A 17669-nucleotide genomic window follows, 5' to 3' on the forward strand; every position below is an offset into this window, starting at 1 on the left:
TAGTGGAGGGTTTCTGCAGGAAGAGGCAGTCATTGATTTCTCTTCAGACAAGAGTTCTCTGGCACAAATTCTGGAGTTCCCATTTCCTAGGGCCACCCCCTCTTTGGTTGTGGTCACACCTGAGCTAATGATTCTGTAATGAGAAGCAGCATGACATTACCATCTTATATCTCTGACCTGCATGTGAATGTGTTACCAACAGAAAGGAAACTCGGGGAAATCAAAACAGGAAGGATTCTATTATCAGGCCAACGTGCCCACTATTGCTGTGCTACGAACGCCTTATTGGCATTCCTATTCACGTCCAACCCCAGTGTAATTAATCACTGGTGCATTTGCTATCCCAGGCTACACAGATATGTCTTGAAGCCTTTTCAAGTTTCTTCCAAGCTTCTTGCCTTGGCATTTTCCCAAGCTGCTTCTTGAAGAACAGCAAGCTGGTATTTGGAGCATATGGCCATGGTCTGTTTGTGTGTTCATTAAATCAAGATACCAATGAAAAGAAAGCAGAAAGCTTTCTGTCCTTTAAATGAAATTGTCAACCCAGATATCTGCTGCCTTTCCCAGACCATAGCCTGAAATGCCTGGCAAGCGGGGCTGTGTTATAATGACAAATTAATTCATAGCGGACTTTGATCGTGGCCTGAAAACTTTTTTGACATCAGTTTTTAGGAGTTGCATTTAGGAAATCAGAATTCACTTTAGCGTCTCCAGTTCTTAACAACAGCAGGGACATCTTGCCATATCTGGAGTGTCAACCTCGGAGATGAGGATGGGAGGGGAAACTTCAGGGCTGTCACAGCTGTGTGCAAAAGGAAGGCAAGGGTGGGAGCTCTTCAGGTGCATGGTCAAAACCCACCGGAAGGGGGCTGTCTTGCTGACTCGAGGCCTGTGCACAAACAGTGCTGTAGCTGCCGCTCTCTCCCTCATTTTCCCTTGCTCTCTCCCCCTGCCATGTAACGTGTCAAAAGCAAATGACAATTGAGAGGATTCGGCTGAAAATAGAATTGAATTCTATTAGTCAGCCTAATAGTGAGGTTGCATTTGGAAATACAGTGCAGTATAGCTAATGTTTACCACTTGACTACTCATGCCCCAGGCTCAAAATGCATAATGATGCAAATTAAAACCCAGCAAATGGAGGAGCTGGAATCTCAAAGATAACCATACCTAACGTGGGGCATGACAGAACATCTGCTCTTTAATTAATCTTACGTAAAGACGGAAGTACTGCATTAAGATGCACAGTGTTTATGACAACTGTTTTTTTGTGGTTAACATGCTCCTGGACTCCCTCATGTAATTGTTGCTGCTTTGTAACTCACACAAAGCCCAGCTGAGCAACCCCCATCAGCCAGAAAGGAAAATATGGGCAGGAAGGGGACTGAGAAGAAAATATGATGATTTCAGAATATAAATCAGGCCAGGCACCAGGCACAACTTTCCTTCGTTACTTATGGGGTTGGCCTGTGTGGTAGAAACTTAACCAGAATATTTCCTTTTTTAATATGAGAAATCAATTTTGTGTGTGTGTGTGTCTAGACACACACACACACACACACACACACACACGTACATATTAATATGTGTCATATTTTATAAAGAGCTTTTACATATAGTACAATGGTTAAAATTATAGGCTTCAGGGCCAGACTGTCTGTTTGAATTGTTTCACTATTTCCTAATCTGTACTATTGGGTTAAGTCCCTTAATATCTGTGTGCCTCAGTTTCCTCATCTGTGTAAAAAGCCTAATATCAATTCCATTTTTAGAAGGTTTTGAGGATTATATTATTATCACTGTAATCACTATTTATAGTGCATTAACCACGTGCCAGGCAGAAGTGTATTACTTCATTTACATGAAATAGCTCATTTAATCTTCCCAATAACCCTATCTCATAGTTAATAAGCTAGTATGTGTAAGACTCTTAAAACGGTGATACATGTTAAAGTATGCAATAAATGTTAGTTGTGATAATTACCATGACTTTTTATGTCATCTGTAATATATGTTATTATTTAGTCCTCACCACTACCCTGTGAGAATGGGTCTGTTGCTTTCCTCACTTTACAGATGTCAATTGAAGCTCAGAAAGATTCATTCAGGTACCCAAAGCTAAACATTTGGAGAGTGACAGAACAAGGATTCTAGCCCCAAATCATCTGACTTAAAATTCTGTGCTTTAATACACTTCTTATTCTAAAACTGGGGTGATGGGAGATTGTCAGAATTGAAGGGGTTAAAAAAGAGGTGAGCAGTTTGAAATGCATCGTAATAACGCGTTTGTTCAAATCCGTGTTACCAAATCAAGCATGCTCAGCTCTCTGAAGGAAAATGGAGGTTATCTCAGATGTCAAAACACTTCCCTGTGAATATTACTATTTTGGACACTGGCCATTTTCTAAATTTCAATATTCATTTTTGCTCCACCACTGTTTGGTATTCCTGTGGTATTTATTCACCAAGCGCAAGGGTAATATTATGGAAATGAGGAGGCATCAAGATCTTAATTTTGCTCTGACATGGAATCTATTCCTATTTCATTTACAGGTTGGCTGTTATTTTCTAGCAGATGCTTTAAGGTTGATCCATATAAAATTCACACACTGTTGAGAATTAGGCGGGGTGGGGTGGGTGATGGTGGGTAAGGGGAAAAACAAGAGAAAAGGACGAAGGGGGAAGTGAGATGCTTATGTTTTTTTTGACACTGAAATGGAATCTTTAAGTGTAAGTATTTCAGAGCCCTGGCAACGAAGTCTCCTGATTGCTGGGTGAGCTTCATTTAGTGGTGTTATTTCCCCATGGATATTAAGAGTCTTCCTGGAATAAGCACAAGAAGCTAATCACAAACAAAGACAGCAATGCTTATTCCCGACCATCTTGTTCCCTCCACTGGAGGGGGCTCTCTCAAGCCCTTCTCTTAGGATGCGAAAACAGACCAGACGGGTGTGCTATCTCCATCTTTTGGCCTTTAGCAGAGTCTTTGGAACAAAGCAGGGCAGCAGGGCTTCTTGAAGACTTGCTTGGAGGTAGAGAGAGAGAGAGGCTGGATGGAATCTTGAATAAAAATTATAGGTTCTGCTTTAAGCTGAATAAAAATAAGCTATCTGAAGAACATATAGAAGCGGCATGCATGCTGCCTCTGGATAGAATTCATTTTTATTTGTCTATCTACGGATAAAGGAGGAAGATAGATAAATTGAAAGGAAAGTGCCATTTCTGTAATGCTCACCCTGGCGAAGGGTGTGAAACAATATAAAAATAGCGGCTCTTCCAAGATGACGGCTTCACTTGAAGTTCACCCACCTCTCTCCCCATTCCTCGCCACCACCACAAAAAAAAAATATTCAGACCTAGCCTAGTCACTGTGGGGAAAAGGCAGCGATCTTTTGTACGTTGTTATAATTAACCAGGCCCGTTTCATCATCAGATTATAGAATGGGATGCAGTGTTAAAAAAAGAACTAAAGGAAGAAACCAGGAGAAATGACCATTTTAATTGCATGTTTATTCTCTCCTCGCTTTCCCAAATTGGTTTCGTTTCCTCTGAGTGGGGTAAGTGCCAGGGTATTCATAGGAGCAGGGGGCCAGGGTGGATTCCACCATTTACCAGCATTTGAATTACCTCCGGACGGATTGGCGGCCTCTAAATTTATACCCTTGAAGGCACAGCAACAAGCCTTCATCTCCTATGGAAGAGACTTGAAAGCATGCCAGAACAGGACCTCCGTCCTGCCTTCTTAGAGTCCTGGCACGTAGAATCACACAAGAAAACAAAAGGCATTTGTGAGGAGCCGTCCAGGAAGAAAGATTAACAATATAAACCGAGGGGGGGAAAGAGAAAGAAAAGAAAAAGCCCTTTAAGATGGTTTTGTGCTTATTTTAATAGAACTTGCACAGTCCCTGAATATCCTCTAATCAAAACCAAATGCTTGTTGCTGTACAGCGCTCTTCCTTTGTTCGCTGGTAATGCCCACTCTGCTCCGATGGGGCTGGGGCCAGGGCTGCTGGCTTATCTCTCCCCCAGGAATAAACATCATCCTCAAGGTTAGGGCATGCGGCCCGACTTGTAACACCCCGGGAAAAACACCCGTTGGCAGCTGGACCTTGTGGTCCCGTCACCCCCAATGCCTGATGAAAAACTTGAAGATGTTTTTTTTATGCCTTGTGATCCTGAAATATGTAAGGAACAGGAATAGCAAAAGGAACTCCTTTTTTTCCCCTCCATCTCTGTCTCTCGTTCACTCTGTCAGTCCATCTGTTCACCTCGATGGGGGGGCTTTTCTCCTCCTTTCTTCCCTCTTCCCCCCTCATCCTTCCTCCGTCCACCTCTGCTCCTCTGTCAGTCTCTGACTTACTTGCGAAAAGAAAAAAATCGGTCAGCTTTCAAGTTGATTGGTTCATGTTGCCTGACCTTGACTTTATGTGGGCTGGAAGGATTTCAGTCTTGGTTTTATCAGAATTAGCTTTTATCTGCACAGAAGTACCAGAGGAAGTCACTCATCTCCTCGTCTTTCACCTTAGGCTGGCTGCTTTCTCCTCTAATTTCTATAACAACATGAAGAAAAGAAACAGGATGATTGTGATGGTTATGGAGATAGGACTTTTACTACAGGGCAGAGGGGATGAAGCCGTAATCAAGTCCTGGGCTCGGGATCAAGGTCTTTGGGTGACGCTGGGTGAGGTTATTAAGGGAATCAGACAGCCTGTTTTGTTTCACCGCCAGACACTTCTTTTCAAAGGCTTGTGGGGTGTCCTGCAGGAGGGGAATGGGAAGGAAGAAGAGGACCCTGGAAACCCAGATACACAGGATCTGCACCTTTTCATGTCGCCCCAGCTCCGTGCAGCACAAATTGACTTTGTAATATTGGCTCTGAAAATGAATACCCAGGACATCACTCTGTGTTACTTTCCTGTGAAATTACTTTTCTGAATGAAAATATTGAATTCCTTTGAAAGCAAGTAGTATAATATCTCTGGAAATGAAAATCCTGTGGAAATCACAAAGGAAAGAAGACTGAAGGATATGAAAGCTTTATATCTCTAAATGTTAGTCAGTCCTGCATTTTTTTTTTTTCCTTGACAACAATCATAACTGCTCTTTCTGATGTTGATACACTGGGTGTTGGAATCTCCTAGATGCTTCTATTACAGATTTAGGTTTTATCTACAATAAACAACTAATATCATTATCTTAATTTACTACAGCATTTGTATGCACTAGGTGCTTTTTGTAGTCTACTTGCCTAGTGAGTCTGACCTGCGGAATTTTCCTTGTCTCAAGGGGAACATATTGACTTACCGCCAGGCTTCTGGCTGTCACAGACAGAGCTTCTGCTGAACTGACAGATGAACAGGGCAGATCCCTCGGAGGAGGTAGAGGCGTGGACGACAGACCTTCTCACAGTGCATCAGCTACCTGGTTGCTCACCATTATTCCTCAAATCATCTTGAGAGGGGCGGCCTCCACCCTTCTTGTTATATTGACAAGCTCACCATCTGTAGAGGGAATTTCCCACAAATAAAAGCACTCCCTCTAGAAACACATTCCCCTTTCCATCTTCTCACTCATATCAGTTGTTTTAGGCTCGATTAATTGAAGCACCTTTGGTTTTTAGGTACATTATGTTTGGTGACATGTATTCTTTTTGTTTTTGTTTTTAAAGAGCAAGGTGTCCATTGTCAACTGAATAAATTATAAAACGCCTCTCTTAAGTTCTCCCCAGATCAGTAGTCAAAAAAGTCAGGAAAGAGAGGAACAAACATTAAGGGGAGGATCTGGAAGCCCAATCAAGACAAAGTGATTCCAAAGGAGTGTTACCTTTCTGTAAAGGAGATGCAGCCCTCTGCCCAGATGGAATTGCAGGCCTGCCTGATGCTGAGCTGGGCAGAGACGCAGATGAGATCGTTGAGATGCTGTCAGCCATGTTTGCAGTATGAGGGGAGCCAAGAGGTACTAGGTGACTGAGCCAATATCTTGATTTCCAAAAGCTTTAGAAAACTTGAAGATGCTTCTGATTTTTAAATAGATTAAGTGAAAAATTTTGAGCCATTACAAAAGGTATAGCGATCCCTGGGACTTAGCAATAATCCCTAAGAATAAATTATGCCCTCACATCTTCATTTCATTTTGTGGATCAAATCTTGCCCATTTATAAAATCCTGTAGTCACAAGAGTAGGATATTTGAGCTGGGTGCTTTATAAAACCTTAAAGTGAAGATGAAAACGGAGCTTGATGGTTTTCAATTTGGCGGATATGTAATTGGTAGAGTGTCGCAGTGGCTGTCAGAAGGGAGATCCCTGGAGAAACGGTGAAACTTCAGGTCATTGATGTGGCCCAGGCCAACATCTTTTTATTGAGATAGGTGAAGACTTATTTGTTGAAGTGGCAGATGATATGGAGCCGGAAGGAATCATAAAGAACATGTCTTATATCAAAATTAGATATCAAAAAACTCAACAAACTAGAGGGATGATATTTAACATAGATAATGGGAAGTTTCATACTTCAATATAAGTGTGGCTTCATGTGAAAATTAAACCTTTGCAAAAAAGACAGATGATTTGGGTAAATACAGTCAATGTGAAAGGCTCCTGATTCTTCCAGCCCCACCCAAAAGATTCCTGCAAGATGTTGTTCAGCCAAGTCAATCTCTTCAAAGAGGTGGTCAAGTGTTCCTTTGGATCTCCCATACCTTCTAAGTTATGCTAAAAGAACTCATAATTATACCCTATATTTATATATACTACTATATGATTTTATATATGCACACGTTCCTGCATATAATGGGTGCTCAAAATATATTCATGGATTGAGGTTCTGAATCATTTAAATTCTGTTGCTCCCTTGAATAGTCCATGCTGCCTTCATCATATGCACTTCTGCCCTGGGACATTCCTTGTTTGTATCTCCTTTTGCAAAAACCTTTCAGTGTCTTAGTAAAATACTAGTGAGAATTAATATCCTAAGTCAAACTTCTGATATTAATTTTTTTATACCAATATTCTTTAAGTCATTTGGCAAGGTGAGGCTCATGATCGATTAATGTTTCTCAAACATACAAATATAATTCCAATGTCCCAAGTATTGGAGATCAAAAACTCAGGTGTACAGACACCCCTTGACATGACCAGTGGCTAAATTCCTTACAAAGGATGCCAGCCAAAACTGATATGCCCAAAGCAATTTTCCAATAGAGTAATGGCACAGAAGAGATTTAGGATATTTCAGCCACTCTAGGGGGATATCATTATTTCTATTTAATCCATAGTTACTTAAGCTGGACTCATTTAATAAGTATACAGGGTGAGAGGTGGTGTAAACAGAGAAAGATTTGGAGGTGATAAATCAGCTTCCTTGTACTGCCACAGGGTTGATGGCGATGGGTCATATCATGTCTTAGGATTTTTCTTTCTATGCTTAAATAAATTAAAAATTGCGAAAAGTGAAGCATGTGCCATGTTGCTCTGTGTAGCTGTGGAATCAAAAGCAGTTAATGTGAGAAAGAAAACCACAGTGCAGAAAAGCACAAACACAGCACAAATGCATCTCACTTGTCAGGCAATGGAGAAATGAACAGTGTAAAGGATGGATACTAGAACGTTGTCATTCACCAGAAATTACAGTCTCAGGTACTGCGGTGCCCACCTACCATGGTATTTGCCACACGTTACATTGCATCACTGTATTATTTCACTAAAAGGCCTAAATAAAATTATGTATATATCAAATATGTAAAACACAAATGTATCTAGACCAAGAAGTGCCTGTGTAAGCTTTTATAAAAATAGTCGTAGATCCAAGAAATGTTTATTTTCATTTGTCCAGGTTTGAGTTGTAATGTGAGCAGAGTATATGAGCATCATAGATTTTCAGTCTCAAATTAGAACATTCTTTCCTGGTGTCATCAGAAACCAGCAGTGTGCATGGAATCCTAGTATTGACACCCAAGCTATTTCTCTTCAAGTTACTCTTAACTAAGTAGCAGCCAAGACATTCTTTGCCAGATCATGTGTCTTGAGTTAGTTTGGAAAACATGTACATTGAACATTTCCTTCCTCCCTCCCATCTTTGATAACTTCCTTCTTTCTTCCCCACTGTGATAGGTGCTGTGAACCTGGTGAGAAAGAAGAGACATGTAGAGCAATTATCACAACACAGTACGGTCTGTGCCATCATCTTAAAGGTATGTATGGAATTTCAAGGGCACACAGATTTGGGGAGTGGGGTTTGTTCACCGAGGGTTTCCTGAAACAGCTAGCCATTAGGTGGAGTCTTGAGGCTAGTTTGTTATTTTCAAGATTCAAATGAAACATCAAGCTCTGGAAGGATTTTTCCAAATTTTCTAGTCTTTCTTTAAGATACGAGCAAAGAGCTAAAATTTACTTTTGTGGCTAAGTTGGCTCATTCTCTCTGGCTCATTCTCTCTTGCGCTCTGTCAACTCTGCTTTTCATTAGAAATAAATTTGAAACATCCAAAAGCGTGTTAATCTGGTTGCTAAGCTCAATTATTGAAAAAGAACAAGTCAAGATCTTCTCGTAAGGAATATTGAGCAAATAAATGGAAACAAAACTTCTTAATGGTGTGGTAGTGGTGGGTGGAGGGAATTCCTTTTTTTTTTTTTTTTTGTCCTGCAGAGAAGTAAGCAGGGGTGGAAGATGCCATAGTTGAGTGTTTGGAAGGCCTTGCCTACAGCTGTGCAGCTAAGTCACCGTTGACAGTGTGAAGGAGTTGTAAGGAGGTAGATTGCACTCAGCTGGGGGAGGAATAGCAGATGAGTCATTAATATCATCTGTGTATTACAATAGGACAGCTCAAGATCTGGATTTGAAGCACTAAATGTGTCACCCTCACCTTACTTTGGTACAGTAATGGAAAAGCCGGATAGAGCTGAGTAGAGAAATGTGGTAGGAAAATAATGGGACATTAGTCCAATTCTTGATTCATCAGTTATTAATAACATGACCTTTCACTGCCTATTAAACCTTTAGGACTCATACTCCTTGACATTGCAATGTTGGAGGGTGAGGGAAGGGTTTATAATAAATTATCTCTAACAGCGAATCTAATTTAAAATTTTTCACCAAATCACCAAAGGAGAGTTCAATTTAATTCCTGTATGTTCATTGCATGTACTGTTCTCCTATGAAATCTTCATATATAGATGTAAACATACATATCTGGAAATGATGTAGAAGGCATATTATACCCCAGAGCTAATAAGGGTTCACTAATTCTCTGTCTTGCCTCTATGTACCTCAAACATATAATTTCAAACCTTTTGTCCAAACCCATTTCCAATTACTCACCTTCAAGCATTTCCCATCTCAGGCAATTCTCACAATTGTCTGAAAATATCAGGCATATTTTCACCTCTGTCTCTTGACTTGTTTTCTTAGAAAGTTCTGTAGTTCAGTGATGCCCATATTCAAATCCAGCCCATCCTTCAAGGTCCATCACATCGGAACTATTTCCACGGGCCAAACCTGACTACTTCCTCTCTGAAGCTGAGAGGGGTCTCAGCTCTCCTGCAGACCACCCAGCTCTCTTAACAGCACTTGCCTGTTTGCTGCCTGGCATTAGATTCATCTGTCTAAATATCTGTTTCCTTATTAAAGAGGGACTGGATCTTATTTATGTGTACGTTCCCAGAGCTTATCAGAGTGCTTGGAACATGACGGACAACCAGCGTGCTGGTGGAATAGAATCAGGGAAAGATTGTCTTTTTAAGTAGACACTCATTCGGAGTGAAAGTGTGAGCCCTCTCACCAGCACGAGACTGTACATGATGTTTCCCACCTTCTGCTCCAGCCATACTGGCCACCTTGCTTTCTGCTGCTGAAGCTGGTCCAAGCCTTTTCCTGCCTTAGGGCATTTGCTTCAGTTGTTTCCCCTGCCTTCAGGCTCTTCCCCAGATAACAGCAAATCCCTCTTCTGTCTTCCATCAGCTCTCTGCTCAGGGAGGCCTTCTCTGACCACCCTATATAAAATGGCAATTTATAGAACTCTCCATTCTTATCTCTTTCATTTGTCTCCGTAGCACTCATGACTGTTTTTCATAATATATATTTATTTGTTTGCTAGCCATTTGTTCCATCAGAATGGAGGGTCAGGAGGGCAGGATTTGTGTTCACTGCTTTCCCCCCCAGTACCTAAAACTATGCCTGGTGCATATTAAACCCTGTGGGTCCTTCCTCCAGAATCTGCTTATTCTCGTCAGCGTGTCTGAGGTTTCTCTAGACTCATGCCAGCTTGAAGACAATGCTGCTTTCTTGCTTCTGGGCCCTTATCTCTACTTCCACAGTCTCTCTTCTATACCGTAGACCTCAAGTTAAGAACAGCTGATCTAGTGGAGCAGGAATGTATGAACTACAGCAGTAGCCATAAGATTCATAGTATATATTAAAAGAATAGGGAGAGATAAATAACTGAAGGAAAACAAAAGGTAAAGGTATATGGTTTTTATAGAGAACCCCATAATCAGAAATAGAGTGTAATGAAGCCTATTCGTTATAGATAATACATTTTAGTTTAAAAGAGGGCTAATAGCTGATGTTTAGTTTGGGCACAATGACTCAAGTGAGATTCAAGGATACATGGAAGCTTTAGTAAGTAGTTTCCATGTTCAAAGCCTGATAGTGACTTCAAAGGGGCTTTATGGATTCTGCTCTTAAGAAGTTTATGTTAATGATATGGTGCATACTTATTTTTTGGTAAGAAATCCTTTGGAATGATCCATTAAACTTTACCTTGATCTTATAAAGTAATTTAATATGTAAGGTTAAAATTGTTCATAGATTCAGTGACAGTTACACCGGGTCCACTTCTTTTTAGAATGACCCTAATCTGCACTCAGACCCATAATTACTTGGAACCACTGGCCTCTTAGTTTCTATTTCTGGCTGATTTTATATGTTTTTGTTTTTTGTTTTTTCCATAAAATTCTTAAACAGGTTGCATCCTGATCAGATGGGCCATATTTGGCTGTTGGGTACCATATTGTAAAACACAAGTGGTAAGGGCTTTGAAGAGATAAGATGCATGGGTGAAGGAGAGAGAAAAGGGGAAGACGACTTTTAAATCTATTTATTGAACAAGTATTTATTGAGCATCTTCTATGTACCAGCACTGCCTGGGTACTAAACATATAAAGATAATTAAGGCATATTTCCTGTCCTTGTCTAGATTTTGAGCCTATATGATGGGGAAACAAAGAAGAAAGCAAAGGACACCGAGTAGAGAAAAGATTACAGGTTAAAACTTGGGCTTGTTGAATTTGAGATGAAAGCAATACATCCAAACGGTCTTTACCGTGCTTTTGATATGAGTCGAAAAGTCTAAGTTCTGTGGGGAAAATGCAGTGAATAAAAAGATAGACCAGCATGACATGGATGTGAAAAGTCTGTTTTCTATTGGGAAGTATACATTTGATACTTTATGGATGAGAGAAGGGTTTCTTTTTTTTTTTCCTTTTTCCTAATTTAAGTTAGGACTTCTTGCCAAGTTTCTGCTTAGGAATTCTGAACTGAACTTCAAATGCTTAGGGGCTTCTGTTTTAAACACATTTGGAGTTGTGGCTTCTTGTTCAAGGAAGAAACCCCTTCAAGTACATCAAAGAGCTGTGAAAAAAGATACAGTGTGTTGACAATTTTTGCAAGGGCATCAAAACCAGAAAATTTTCTCTGCTGTACACACATATTTCAAAGTTAGGGGGGACGGTTTCTGGTGAGAGTCTTCTGTTGCTGTATTAAACCCCAAATACTTGGGAAATAACACATTCATTGTACCTAAAATATGACTTGGCTCACCTAGCAATTTCAAGCCAAGGTCTAGAAGATGTTTTCTCTGGTGGGTAACCTTTAAATAAATTGTGAGGCTTCTCATTGCTGGGCCCAAGTCAGAAGAGTCAGGAAACAGAATCAGGGGGAGGAATCTTCCCCAAACATCACAAGCCATTTGACCCAGAGCCTTGGAGAAACTGCTTACAAATTCAATTTAAATCATAGTGGGCAGGATCTTGTGAGGGGGTGATGGAAGAAGATTGCCTGCGTTGATTCAAGACCCATTTTACTCCTTCATCCTTGATGACCTGGTAAAAGCAGGTACAGAATAAAATCCACACCTGCAAGGGATAAACCCACTATTAAATTCTTGGTAGAGGAACCTGGGCATCATGTTCACAAAGATGGGGTCTAGAGCCCCAGCTCCATCACTTGGTACCTGGGAAGGTTTCCCTGACCTCCTGAAGCCTCTGTTTTCTCATTTGGAAAATGGAAGCAATAATGCCAACATTTCCAGGTTGTTGCTTGAATGAATGAATGTTGGATATAAAGTGCCTAGCAGATTACTTGATGCTTAGAAAGAGCTCAATAAATGCCACCCCACTCCCACCTCCCTTTGTTTTTTCCCTTGAGGGGATAAGATTGTCTTAGGCCTAGTTTAGGTTAAAATGAGGATGTCAAATTAAGAAATCAAGGAGGCAATGATTTTGTATGCCTGTTCCAGCTCTGCCACCACTAGCGATGTGACCTGAGGCAAGTCACTTAATCTCTCTCACCTCCGTTTTCTCCCCTACAAATGAAGTTAACAAATGCTTGTAAATTGGAATAAAAGATCAGGTTAAACTCTTAGGCAGGAAAGCAAATGGTCAAGAAGGTTGGCTCTAGAGTTAGGCTTCCTAAATTCCAGCCTGGGCTCCAAAACTTACTTACTCTATGACTTTGACCTAGTTACCAAAGATCATTGTGTCTCAGTTTCCTTATCTGCTAAATAGGGATAATAATAATAGTTTATGCCCCATAGATATGAAAAGTAAATCAGAGAATGCATGTAAAACACTTAGCATATGCCTGGCACATAGTAAGTGCTCAATATGTATCTTTATTATCTCAAGAGAACTCTGTTGGAAAGCTTGTGGCTTGTGACCAAAGAATAAAGATAGAATTAGTAGGGAAAGCTTACAGTGTGATTTTGAACGACTCCAGCCTAGAAAGCCTGAATAGACCTTTCAGATTTTGGTTCTCTAGTGGAGTATAGCCTACTGGGTTGTGCAAGTGTTTGGGAACCATTTTGGGAACAGCAATGACTTATATTGTTAACAGAACAGCTTATTCCTCTAAGCAGACCTTCTTGAAACAGATGGGCCTCCAATCAGGATCCCTTGGAAGAGTGTTGGGATTGCTCTAGTTTGGAGTAGTTTATCTACAGCTTAAGAAACCTGCCCTGCAATAATCACCAAGACTTTCAAGCCCTGACAGTATAGAGGATCTCAATTTAATACTGCTGTTGAGTAACCGAAGTATGAAATACTCTGGTTCCAGTTCTGTTGCCCAAATAAACTTACATGGAGTTCAAACCGGAAGAGTTAAGCAATGAGAGTTGCTAGCCATGTCCCCTTGTGTAGCCTTACTAAGGGCAGTGGTGATGTCCTCGGCATTGCTGTGAATGATGAATCCAATTCATTGCAGTTTCCTGCTTGCTGCTGTCTAGACTCTCTCTGTAAAGGAGTTCCAAGGAAGGAAATGGCTATGGCCACCTGCAGTGCGACCAGAGAAAAGAGGGCATAATCAGGGCCAGACCGAGTCCTTTAGAAGACTTCTATGCTAAAAATATGTGTCCCACCTCCACTGCCACCACTATTCCCCACATTATATGCAATGGAAAACAAAGGTAAATTATAAAATAAGTGTATCCAAATCCAACAAAGTTCTCATTTTTCCATGATGATTTTAAAATGTCTACACGTACTTTTTAAAAAATCCCTGCTTTTTTGGTGCTCAGAGCACATGTTAGTTTGCCATTCATCATCAAGCCCTAGCTGATTATCCTGGTGACCCTGATCTTGGGATCACCATCCAGAGAGAGTGTGTGAGGTATCTGGGAAGCGATTATCCCTCTGATAAAAGACTATAATTAATGATTATAGTCTTTTATCAGAGGGATAAGTGGGTGGATCATTTGTTAAGTGTGTGCTTTTCCCAAAGGAAGGGCAGAGATGGTATGAAATAGGGGTGACATCTCCCTATGAGTACAAGTCCTTGGCAGAAACACAAGACTTTGGAGTGAGCACACATTAGTTCAGGACTCTGGATTTTGGAATTAACCTCTTAACTGGTTTCCTTTACCCAAGTCTTTCTTATTTCCAATAGACTACATTGTTGCCGGAGTGATCTCTTTAAAAAAATGTGACCATGATAGTCCTCTGTTTAGAACACTTTATGTGAAGTCTCACCATTGCCTACAGAATAAAGATAAACTCCTTTGTACCTCAAGGTTCTTTACAACACACTTCTTCCTACCTATTGAGTTCCATCTCTCCCTATGACCCCAGCTGACGCTGTGCTCTAGCCACGCACAGACAGTCTTCCTAATCTCTACATTGTTTCCACTGTTTGCTCCTCTGTTCCGCTTCATCCAACTGGTACACTACCAATCATCTCTCAGAACCCAGCCCCTGTGTCCCTTCCTGTGGCCTGGGTTCCCTGATTCTCCAGGCAGACTCACTGTCTCACTTCTTTGTGCCCCACACACTTGGTTCAATCTCTGTGGTCACACTTCTGCTATAACCTTTCAGACATGGTGATTTACGTGTCTGCATCCTCATTTTGCAGTTGTGAGCTCCTTGAGGGCTGGGACCAGGCTTGGTTCATTTGGGTATCTTCATTGACTTTACAATGCCCAGCACACAGTAGATGCAAAATAATATTTGCTGAATAAATACAATAACTAGTCATAAACTGGCACTAATACAATAATACCGACCTCCAAGAAGGCAGAAACCACGTAGCTGGCACTCGGTTGAATGAATGAGTGAGGGAATGAAAAGCTCATAGAGCTGTTGTGAAAATCAAAATGAACACTGTGGAAGCTTTGTGAACCATGTATGGCTGGGCCTGGGCAAGAGGCTATTACTGTGATTGCAATGAGCACGGTCCCCTGGCTCTCATAGCAGTGTGGCCAGGTACGCAGGGCCATAGGAGCCAGTGCTTAGCTGCCTGACCGTCACCCTAGGTAAGGAAAAGGCAGCGTTCCATTGACTGGACGTGTAATGGGGTGAAAGTGAACCTGCTGCTATTTCTATCACAGCTTGTGAAGACTGTAATGAAAAGATCTGAGAAACTCTTTTGCCCTAGTCCTGGAAGAAGGGTGTCATAAATGTCCAATTTGCCACTGATTGCCGCATTGGCACAGGGACTCCACAGCAACAAGTCACTGAAACATAGCTAAGCAGAAGCACACCTGTTGAAAAAGCAACTTAGCCTCCCTTATTTCTCTAATTGAGTAGCAAATTAGAATAACAAAACCCACCATTAATGGCACATCTTCTCTGTCATACATGGCGCAAGAATCTCATTTGATGTCCACCCAAACATAAAAGTGGGTGTATGGTCACCATTTTAGGGAAAATAGTGCTCAGTCAGGTTAAGAGCTTTTCCCAAAATCACTCTGTGTATCAGTCAGCTTTCAGTATATTATACTGAGGTAACAAACACCCCCAATGTCTCAATGTCGTGGAACAAGCCTTTAATTCTCAGTCATATTACATTCCTAGTGCAGTGTCTGAGGGCAGCTTTGGCTCTGCCCTATGGGTCTTCTTTATTCCAGAACCCGGACTAAAATACAATCCTGATTTGGGGTATATTATTCTCATGACAGAGAAAAAAGAGCAATGGCTGCCCTCCCAAAGGCTCTTAAAGCTCCTTTGGACTGTGGCATACATTACTTCAACTCACATTCCATTGGCCAAAGCAAGTCATACGGCCAAGCTTGAAGTCCAGGCGATAGCAGTGAGGGCTTCTCCCATAGATAGACATCCCAAGTCCCATGGCAATGGACAGGAAGGAATAATTGGGAAGGAATCATTAGGGTCAATAAGAAAGCCATCTAGTAAGTGACAGAGCTGGGTTTAAAACTAAAGTCCTCCCTTATCCACATTCCAAGTTCTTTCTACCATACCAAGTGATCTCTAATGGGAACCTCAGTGCAGATTTATTGACCTTGATGACAGGAGCCCTGAGTAAAACTCCAAGGCTTGATTCCTGCAAGTGCAGGAGAAGGAAGAACTAAGGACCCCATCTTGTCACTTAACAGAACAGGATTGCAAGTGTGTGTCAGGGAAGTCTTGCACTGTTGTCTGTCAGTGTAATTGGCATGAAAAACCTACTCTCTCTCTGCAGCCCTTATTGCTCCAGTAAATCTCCCACTGTACCTCCCATTACCCCTCGCTTAAAGCACCGATTATTCCTTTATTAGAGCTCAGCCACAAGTAGGCCATGAATTTTTATGGCTTTTCCGGATCTCATAAGGCAATGAGACTCATCCATTTAAACACAGTCACTAAACTCTACCGCAGGTTTATGACCTGATGTAACATTTCACCGTTGTTTAAAAAGAAGCCGCACCCACTCATCCCTTCTTGGAACTTTTCATTTCCTCCTTGAAAGAAAGAAAATTTCAGTTTCCCACTTTCAACCCCCCTAACGGATCCCTTGAGACGTGGCCAGGGTGAAATGCCACCATTGATTAAAGTCTGAATGTACTCACTTCGGGCATCACTTCTACCTGGGGGCGGGGGGGGAACCCAAACTTCTTCCAGCCTCCTCCAGTTCCATTGGAATGTTTTTTTTTTTTAACATCTTTATTGGAGTATAATTGCTTTACAATGGTGTGTTAGTTTCTGCTTTATAACAAAGTGAATCAGTTATACATATACATATGTTCCCATATCTCTTCCCTCTTGCATCTCCCTCCCTCTCACCCTCCCTATCCCACCCCTCTAGGTGGTCACAAAGCACCGAGCTGATCTCCCTGTGCTATGCGGTTGCTTCCCACTAGCTATCTATTTTATGTTTAGTAGTGTATATATGTCCATGTCACTCTCTCACTTTGTCCCATCTTACCCTTCCCCCTCCCCATATCCTCAAGTTCATTCTCTAGTAGGTCTGTGTCTTTATTCCCATCTTGCCACTAGGTTCTTCATGACCTTTTTTTTTTTCCCCCTTAGATTCCATATATATGTGTTAGCATACTGTATTTGTTTTTCTCTTTCTGACTTACTTCACTCTGTATGACAGACTCTAATTCCATCCACCTCACTACAAATACCTCCATTTCGTTTCTTTTTTTTTTTTTTTAACATCTTCATTGAAGTATAATTGCCTTACAATGGTGTGTTAGCTTCTGCTTTATAACAAAGTGAATCAGTTATACATATACAATATGTTCCCATTTCTCTTCCCTCTTGCATCTCCCTCCCTCCCACCCTCCCCATCCCACCCCTCTAGGTGGTCACAAAGCACCGAGCTGATCTCCCTGTGCTATGCGGCTGCTTCCCACTAGTTATCTATTTTACATTTGGTAGTGTATATATGTCCATGCCACTCTCTTACCCTGTCACATCTCACCCCACCCCCTCCCCATATCCTCAAGTCCATTCTCTAGTAGGTCTGTGTCTTTATTCCCGTCTTGCCACTAGGTTCTTCATGGCCTTTTTTTTTTTCCCTTAGATTCTGTATATATGTGTTAGCATACTGTATTTGTTTTTCTCTTTCTGACTTACTTCCCTCTGTATGACAGACTCTAACTCCATCCACCTCATTACAAATACCTCCATTTCATTTCTTTTTATGGCTGAGTAATATTCCATTGTATATATGTGCCACATCT

General features: G+C 41.2%; 1 long non-coding RNA gene across 2 annotated transcripts in view; it reads left to right on the forward strand.

Annotated features, from left to right (window-relative positions):
- Positions 1 to 17669, forward strand: part of LOC132367919 (uncharacterized) — a 301773-nt gene that overhangs the window by 131890 nt on the left and 152214 nt on the right. For both annotated transcript variants that reach the window (XR_009503878.1, XR_009503877.1), the window contains exon 2: positions 8110 to 8189. This is a non-coding gene — a long non-coding RNA (uncharacterized LOC132367919). The remainder of the gene's footprint in view (positions 1 to 8109; positions 8190 to 17669) is intronic.

This window comes from Balaenoptera ricei, chromosome 6 (assembly GCF_028023285.1).
Source record: "Balaenoptera ricei isolate mBalRic1 chromosome 6, mBalRic1.hap2, whole genome shotgun sequence".
Taxonomy (NCBI): Eukaryota; Metazoa; Chordata; class Mammalia; order Artiodactyla; family Balaenopteridae; genus Balaenoptera; species Balaenoptera ricei.